This window comes from Gymnoscopelus microlampas (assembly GCF_963454915.1).
Source record: "Gymnoscopelus microlampas genome assembly, chromosome: 9".
Lineage (NCBI taxonomy): Eukaryota > Metazoa > Chordata > Actinopteri > Myctophiformes > Myctophidae > Gymnoscopelus > Gymnoscopelus microlampas.
Genome location: NC_139946.1, coordinates 54,778,513 through 54,788,488, shown reverse-complemented (window position 1 = coordinate 54,788,488; position 9,976 = coordinate 54,778,513).

Genomic DNA, 9,976 nt, shown 5'->3' with positions numbered 1-9,976 from the left:
TCCGAGGCAAATATTGTACTTTTATTCCACTACAATTATTTGAAAACTTTAGTTACTAGTTACTTTTCAGATATAAATTATGATATTATGAAACATACATTAACCACTTCAGCCCTATTTTATACATAGGCTATTTGAAAATAGCCGATCTACAAGCTCACAACGCGTCGCGATGCAACGCGTTGTGAGCTTGTAGATCTGCTATTTTCAAACATTTAGTACTTTTACTTTTGGTACTTTAAGTACATTTTGATGCAAATACTTTTGTTTTTTTTTACGCAAGTACATCTTTAATTCTGGACTTGTATCAGAGTACTTCTATATTGCAGTATTGGTACTTTTACTTAAGTAAAGAATTTGAGTACTTTTTCCACCACAGCACAGAGAATGTCCTCAATATCCCGCCCCCCCCAGTGGCAGTGATTGGTTGAGATGGCCGTATAAGGGAATAAAAAGATGAGATTTCTTTTTTTGTTGAAAAAGCTTTTTTTTTTCTCGTGGTATTTCCATCCATCTTCAAGCTTTTATCCGGAGTTGGGTCGTGGGGACAACAGTTCCAGCAGAGAGCTCCAGACTTTCCTCTCCTGAGCAACATTAATCACTGCCTCCTGGGGGGTCCCCGAGGCGTTCCCAGGCCAGTAATCCCCCCATCTGGTCCTTGGTCTGCCCCGGGGACTCCTCCCATGGTGTGGGATTTGTTTGGGTGAAATTAATCAAATGACTAATCATAGGTTACAATAACAGCATTGCATTGGCCTATAAACTGTTTTTCAGGAATAGACAGTAGCATGTACATCTTTTACGTTATTGTAACTAAACCATTAAAGACGTGGTGAAATAAAAACACATGTTTTTCACACTTTTAGAGCATACCCACGGTCAATCCATTTTTGTGTATTTGTTATGTCAAAAGTCCCCAAATTACTTCCTGTAAACGCAAAATAGAGAATAAATAAATATTACAGCCATATTAGGTATCTTCTAAAATGTAATTAGCCTACTATGGGCAGGGTTTGGATGGCAATATAGCCTTTGCAACAGAACTTTAAATAAAAAACACAAAAAAAAACATTATTTTTAATTTATATATATACATTTTTTAATATTCGATTTCAATATTCGAGTCAAACAAAATGTAAGGCCTCAACTCCTACATTCCAAGTGCTTGTCAGGGTGGGGGGTCCCCAGTTCAAAATTATGATTATTTTAGGGGGTCCCCAGTTCAAATATGATTATTTTTGGGGGTCACAGCCTGAAAAGGTTGAGAACCACGTAGAAAAAATGTAAGTTATATGATGCTATTGTATGCATGAGGGGGCCCCATTTAGATAAATCGGAGTAGATAACATACAGTAATGACATAATGTTATCTACCCCGATTATCTAAATGGCCCCCTCATTGTTTTAATGCATGGACATTAGAACACCTAATTGTTGTTTTGCACTTGCTTTTTGGATCCTTCCCTCTGAAGTCACACGCAGTGTCGAGAACCTTTATGTATTTCAGCAGGTCATTCCACATTTTGGTGGTAGCGTATTAGATGCCTTTTTACACATTTTCTTAGACAAATTTTGGGAGAACGAGGTCGGATGATCTCCTTCTGGTGTTATGACCATGGACATCACTCACTCTAGAGAAGTAGTTTGGCTCTGGGTGGTGGACATTGAACTCAGAACATGGTCATCTGTTACATGGATCTTTATGTCTTCATTGAAAGCATTTTCAATTTTTGAAATTATTTTTTTGAAAGAGCCCCGCCGTTTCTGTTGGCCGACTTTACCCATGAACGCATAGAGGAACGGGTTGATGCAACTATTTGCGCTAAAAAGAGTCGCGGATATATTTAGTCCAAGGCCAATAAATGTGTAGTGAGTCAGACTGTGGTTGATGGTTAGTAAATAAAAGATGTGGAAAGGGAGCCAACAGATGACAAACGTGACAATCACGGCAGTCATGACTTTGAAGGGCCTGGCCGCCCTGGCCGTCCTGTTGTTCCGTAGCCTTACAATGATAGTAGAAGAACACACAATGATGATGACCAGAGGGAATACAAAGCCTAGAACAAAGCGAAAGACAGGGACACCTGTAGAGCTGCCGGGTAGCATTTCATAATTGTTGTAACAATAAGTAACCTGATTATGGTCTTTAATGTCACGAATCACTAAGGAGGGAATGCTCAGCACCATAGCAAAGAGCCAGGCAACGACCACTGTAAACGTTGCCCTTTTCAGTGTACGATTGTTTCGGGCCCAAAACACAAACGCAACACTCACAAAACGGTCAACACTGATGACAACCATCAGGAAAATGCTACTGAACATGTTGAGGTACTTGACCAAGGAGGCGAACTTGCACATGAAAAGTCCAAAGATCCAAGATCCTGTTGCTATCACATGGAACCTGAAAGGCAGCATTGTACAGAAGATGAAGTCGGAGACGGCCAGGCTGAGGTACCATGTTGTGGTCACCGTCTTCTGCTTCATCTTGAAGCCAATGACCCAGATGACCAGGCCGTTGCCCACAACCCCGAGTAGGAAGATGATCACACGTATCACAAGCAGGGTGATGCACCATGGATCGTTAATGCAACCTGGTGTAGGATTGTGGACATAAGGAACAGTGTCATTGTAGTAGTCAGTGGTAGGTGAAGGTGACGTCACGGATGCCATGGTGTACTCCTATATGGAAAGGGAAATGCACATTGATGTGTATGTAAGTACATTTTTGTCATACCTCAAGGATGCATTTGTATGAGTTGCACATTTTGGGCTGCAGAAAAAAGGATCCTTAACCTACAGTTTCTCACATTACATTAAGGTATGACAAAAAACTATGCAGAACATGTATTAGACACCACATACAAACGTTATATAGCATCATCCAGGACATGTATTTACAGGAGAAAAGTGTATTGTAAATGCATTTTGCAATTTAAAAAAAAAGTTTGGTCCAGTGGTCTGTAAAGCTAGCTCCCTCGTTGGGGCTCTCACTCCCACAGAGTAGAGATTAGTCACTGATCTGTATCATTATTGTATTTTGAAATCAAATGACATGTTGATGTGGTACTGAAAAAAACACACAATCAACCAGGTTGGCCAGTGTAACGAAGAGAGGAATATATACAGTATGTTCATCACCTGCCACAGATATTAAAGACAGGGTGCCGTGATTTTCAGTGATTTGGTCCCCCCCCCCCCTAAAACATAATCATCAGGTATTATGGTTAGTTATACTAGGAGGAAGATTTTTTTCAAAAAAGTGTACAGAAATTATGTTTTTATGTGGACACGCCTCCAGTTCATTATGTATACCTGGTTCTCACCTTAGCACCTCCTCCACCACCTTAGCACCACCCACATGTCCTAGTCCCTCCTCCTCCTCATGCCCGTACCTGTTGTGTTATGATAATGAGGGGGAGGGTATCATTTTACTGTGTCATTAAAGTGCTGTTTTTCTATTGGCACGTTTGACCCATGAAAACACCACCAGGGGGCTTAATGAAGTTCTATCAACCTCATAGACACATGAAAAACAGAAAAAGTGCAAAACCATGGCACCACCTCTTTAAGGCAGGTCCGGTGCGTCCGATTAAGGACTCTGACCAAGATGTATGTAAGTTTATGTAATTATAACCCGGTTTAACAGGGTCATAGACGCACAACACACACCATAAGAACACACACACACACACACACACACACACACACACTCACACACAGGCTGGGAAAAGTGTTTCGTGCAGAGAGAAAAATGCAGTGGTTGGTGTGTGTGTGTGTGTGTGTGTGTGTGTGTGTGTGTGTGTGTGTGTGTGTGTGTGTGTGTGTGTGTGTGTGTGTGTGTGTGTGTGTGTGTGTGTGTGTGTGTGTGTGTGTGTGTGTGTGTGTGTGTGTGTGTGCGCGTGCGTGCGTATGTGCACGCGTGCGCGCGTGTGCGCTTGTGCGTGTGTGTGCGTGTGTGTGTGTGTGTGTGTGTGTGTGAGAGAGAGATAGAGAGGACATTTAAAGTGTGTGTACGACAGATGTTAGACCATAGCAGATTATCATTATTATTATTGTTATTATTATTTAGAAAAAACATGATCAACAACATTAATGTACAACTTTGCTTCATTTAACAACACACTAATCATTTTATAACGACAGACAGACACTCCAAACCAAATGCATATAAGTATGTATTATACATGTATTATTAGTCCACTATGTATTATACATGTATTATTAGTCCACTATGTATTATTGTCATGGATTATTATTCAGCAGCATCACTTACACTGGCTTGAAACGGTCAAAGAACTTGAGATCGTTGAGTGATTCAGTCACAGGTCTGTTTCTGCTGTCTTCAGCTCAGTGATGGTATCTCAGCCTGTCTGATCACACTGCTTTAATTACTTAATTATGTATTTAAGTACAGCATATGTTTTCCATACTTTACATACAAACTATAGTGTAAATATACACCGGATTTAGAAAGAATGCTGATATCCATCCGTAAACAGGCAACGTTACAAAAGCACATATAAACATTACAAAAGGGTCCAAAACAGAATAGAAAAAAACAGCAGTAAAAAATGCCTAGTTTTGAGCTAAAATACAAGGACAGAATACTAGAGAACCCTACACTATACTCTATTTAAATATGTTCACAAGTTTGATTGTCTATGATAAAAAACAATGCATTGGACCTTAAAAGCAAGTATTAGTTCACTCACCCTCACACAAGACTACTGTAACGTATGCAGTGTTACTGTGAAGAGGTGACTAATGTCTTATACTCCTCAAATCCAGTCAGGGGGGGCGGGGTGGTGTAAGCAGCGTTATCTAGTATGAGAGTGACGACGCTAGCATAGACTCCCATTGTAAGAAATGCTCTGTCTGTCTCAATGAGGAAGTTCCAATGTTTGGAACTACAGCCCCCATAGCAGCCCGCTTTGCGTGACGCAACTCTCTCTCTCTATGGCTCTGGGTATAAGGGCAGGCCTCTATTAATAGAAACTACAGCCTTTCTTTTCCTGGAAAGTTAGCATGCTGGAATAGAAGCCATTGTTCTGACATTAATTATAAAAAGAAGAAGATAAGATAACATAAAATAATGAGTAAATTATAAAAAATAGTTTTAAATCTAATTTGAAATGACCAAACATTCATACTGATGTCTGAACTGTGACATATATCAGTTCTCCTCTGAGACACAGAGTGAGGAGACATTATAATGACAATTAGTATTAGTTATCCTTTAAGGCAGTGGGCTCTCAAAGTTTTTATTTACAAGGACCCCCATATCTCTGAGAGTGTAACACATGGAACCAAATGGACCCTTAAGGGTCCATTTGGTTCCATTTACAAATGTATGCATTTAGCGTCCAGAGCCAATACATTACATGCATATATAGTAGTAATCTAGGACGTTTACCAAGAACCTATCATCAGTCTGAACAGTAGAATATTAATAATCTGTACATTGAAACTATACACACACTATAGGATGCCAGATCTACAAATTAACCTGACCTATAGTAACAATTCTGCCCAATGATATTTTTTCAAAAGACCAATCACAGCTCGGTGTAAACACGCCCACTTGTGACGGCACTTGATGTGAACAGAACACGCCCATGTTGCAGCGCCATCTTTACCTGCAGTTACCCATACTTGGCACTTAAGAGACCGTTTGGAGACCTTTTGTATAGGATTTATGTACCATTTTGCCTCTAGTGGCCACAATTGGGATGGTCTATCTTCATAAATGAACAATAATTTGACTCAGTCAACACACACTTTCAACTACATGACCCTAGCGGTTGGGAGGTGTATTGCACGCTGATACATTATAACTCTATGAGACATAGAGTCCTACTAACGTTGGACTCTATGTCCAAAGTTAGTAGTAGGCCTAGTTACTTTTGTACTTTTACTCAAGTACATTTTCAATTCCGGACTTTTAGTTAAACTGTTAATAAACGTCCTGCTTGTTCCTCTACAACAGGGGTCTGCAATGTTTTCAGGCCAAGGACCCCATAGCTCAGAGAGAGATGAAGCAGCTCACAACGCAGCTCTTGTGAGCTTGTAGATCTGCTATTTTTGGCAAAAGTTCTCCTCAGAAAAGGGATGCTAAAGGGTTCAAGTGGTTATGGTAAAAAAAAACAATCCAAAAACATGGCGGACCCCCTTTTGTAACTCTGAGGACCCCCTAGGGGTCCCGGACCCCCTGATGAAGACCCCTGCTCTACAACAAACCTCTTCTCTCCATTGTTCTCATAGACCAATTATTTGTTTACTAACATTGAGACTGGACGCACAGGTGATTGTTTCACGCAATCAATTCCCAACCTGTTGTTTCGGGGTGCGCTGGTTTCAGCCCTCTTGTGTGTTGGCTAGTGAGGCGCGTCCTAGCGAGACCTGATAGAATGGGTTTCATTGCACGCATACTGGTTGCACGCATTCTGGTTCTTATCAGTGTGACGTCGTCTGTTAAGGGGTCTATTGTTTACAGAATGCTTCCAGATGACTGTCAGAGGCTTCATGTTCTCTACCTCCTTGGACCACGGTGAATTCCCCCAACCCTCATGTCATCAGGCTGAAGCGTGAAGATATTCTCATAATCATGTGTATCAAATGATTGGTAAGACATTACAGGGATATTTCACTTTGAATCATATGTGGGGTCTTTGTAATTTGTCTACTCAGGCTTTTGTGACAGAAAAAATAAGAAGAGAAAAAGACAGAAAAACGTGTTCTGTGACAGTGTGTCCACCAGAGGGCGCCATGACACCACATCTACATGGTCCTGTGACGTCAGAGCTGTGATTTAACAGACCATCCTGACATGATGACACACATGACAACATGACACACTGATTCATTTATTACAATATTTAAACATATATACAGCTATATAATAATATACAGTTATTATATACAACTGTGTATTTTATATATGATTTTAGCTGCATATAAAACTCAATTACAGCTGTTTCTTTCATTACATAATACTGTACATGTCTGTCTGTCTGTCTGTCTGTCTGTCTGTCTATATATCTACAGTATAATGGCCTATCTGTCTGTCTGTCTGTCTGTCTGTCTGTCTGTCTGTCTGTCTGTCTGTCATCATGATTTGTGTGCATGGGGATCTCATCTTACACAAGCTCAGTGCTTAATGAGTCTCCCAGTTTAGTAGACCTTGTATTGTGAATTTGTACTCATGTACTGATATTCTCATGTCTTACTAAATAAAGTACATCAATGTCTGTCTGTCTGTCTGTCTGTCTGACCCCATCTCCTGGACGTCTCCTGTTCTTCCATTTCTCCTGTTCTTATTCGGTTTAGGGGGATTCAACCCGTTGTGTGTGGCATATTATGCAGCCACGGCCATTCATGTTAATCTCTCTCTCTCTCTCTCTCTCTAATAATCATATTATTAAATGATTATTATTATTATCATTATTATTATTATTATTATTATTATTAAATATGGCTCTTTTATTGCTTTTAACTTTTTAATGGATCCTAATTACATCTACTTTGTTAAAAAAAATCCTGGGGGGGGGAATATATATGTGATCTTTTTGTGTTCTGTGTGATTATTATTAATACATACATTTTCAAATTAATTAATAGTTTAATGAAAATGCGATAATAAAAGGTACACTGTCTCTGCACCGAGTCGGATTTGTTTTGGTGTAGCACACCTGCCATGCGAGGTGACGTCACATTACGTCCTGTGTGTTTGTGCATGCAGCAGCAGCAGCACGTCAGTGAGAAACTAGTAAAATGGACAGTCAGTCATCATAAAGAAGTGTCTCAAAACCCCGCAAAAAACGGCTCCATCTTGTCCATCTACATCTGAACAATCAGACCCACCACCGTCCGAATGTTAGGCGATAATTCCGATTGACAAAGACGATGAAGATTGTGAAACTATGCCGGTGTCTGTCTGTCGTTGCGGGGAATTCAAACACACCCACAGGCTCCCGCTGAAACTTCCAGAGCCCCGCCCCCTGTGCACGTCCTTCTCCACCAGACCCAGACAGAGGATCTCTGTTCAGAGACACCAAACCAGGTGAAATGTGATAAATATATAATATCTGAGCAGCATTTACAGTAGGAAGAAACGCTTGTTTGGGAGTTCATGCCATGGTGTCATCATGGTAGCCCTGAAACGTCATATCATGACAGTCATGACAAAACTTCAACCTGGTTTTTGCACTTTCTCCATTTACGGCCCGTACATCTACATACACGTTTAAATTTCAAATATAAAGTAATGACCTCATGGCCACAAATGTTACACTTATGTACGGTTCCTCAAAAGTGCCCATGTATTCTGTGTTGTTCAATAAAAAGCATTTTAATCTGATCGGCGGCCATTTTCTCATAGATTTATAATGTATCAGAGTGCAATGCACCTTCCAACCGATAGGGTCACCCAGTAGAAAGCGTGGAGAAAATTCGAAGAAAATGGTCACCAATCGGATTAAAAGGCTTTTTCTTTAACAATACGGAGGGTACGGGTATTTCTTGACAGCCCGTACAGAATTATAACATCCGTGGCCATGGGGTAAGTACTTTATATTTGAAATATGAACGTTTATGTAGATGTACGGGTTGTAATGGAGAAAGTGCAAACACCAGGTTGAAGTTCAGCCATGACGCTCGTGATAGACGAGCGTCGTGTGATCCATGGCTAAGTTTAGGGAACTTTGACCAACTTTTCCTCCCGCCGTGGAGATGACGACATTAAGACACTATAAACATATAAATGAATGCTCAACATAGTTGTATGTGTTGTTGTTGTTGTTGTTGTTGTTGTTGTTCTTGTTGTTGGTGCATATAGCCTTGTTTCCCTTTTCCTCCCGCCGTGGAGATGGCGAAATGATATGATTATAATTTATAATGCTCAACATAATTTATTTTATTTGTTGCTGTTGGTGTGATGGTGTTTCCACAGTATGTGTGTTGCTTTTTTTTGTATAGTTATTGTTTACAGAATGGGTCTATCTACATTATATGAAGGCTGTTACAGTATATGTGCTCAGTACCTTTTATTTCTCCCGCCGTGGAGATGGTGACATTACATTAAGACATTATAATGCTATCATTGTATTTGTTGTTGTTGGTGCATAATTGTAGCATTTTTTCAAAGCACTTTCACTGTGTTATTGTTCATTATATAGGTGAGCATTTGCTTGCTATATATAGGGGTGTTTTGCTGATTACTGTCTGGAGCCGACACTGTCTGTCTGTCTGTCTGTCTGTCTACACATACTGTACAGTGTCTAAGATGACCTCATTCCCTTTCAAATGAAGTTAATATGTAAATATATATATTTTTGTAATGTGACAGTTTGTCCACAAGGAGGCACAACATCCAATACAACACACTGAACAACATTACACACTTTCAGTTCAGGTACACACTGAAATGAACACGTAGTGTGTGGCATCATGTGTACACTTCCCAAAGAACACACACATCACACACACACACTGAAATGAGTACTGTGTGTATTTTTCTGTGTACACATCCAATACCAACACACTGAACAACATTACACACTTTCAGGTACACACTGAAGATTCACCAATACAACAGTGTTTACGGGGCATGAACAAGAAGTTGAAGGATAATTTATAGATCTGATAACGATGTACCGTGCATGTTCACACCACATATTACATTGACCTGCCTTGACCTATAGCCTTGACCATCATGCAGGCTCGTGCAAAGGTTAAAATGTCATTCAGACAGCATGTTATAATATGACACGTTCATTTGTTGACCTGGCATCTTATAGTTTCTATAGCACACATACATGGGCAACCAACTGGCGGCCAGTCTAGCTTAATGACTAGTATTTAAATTATATGTCCAATGTATCTGTATTTAAGTTCATAAAAGATAACATAAGTATAACTAAATGCATTTGAAATTAAATAAAAACAAAGGTTACCAGCAGTGTCTAAACAATACTTTTCA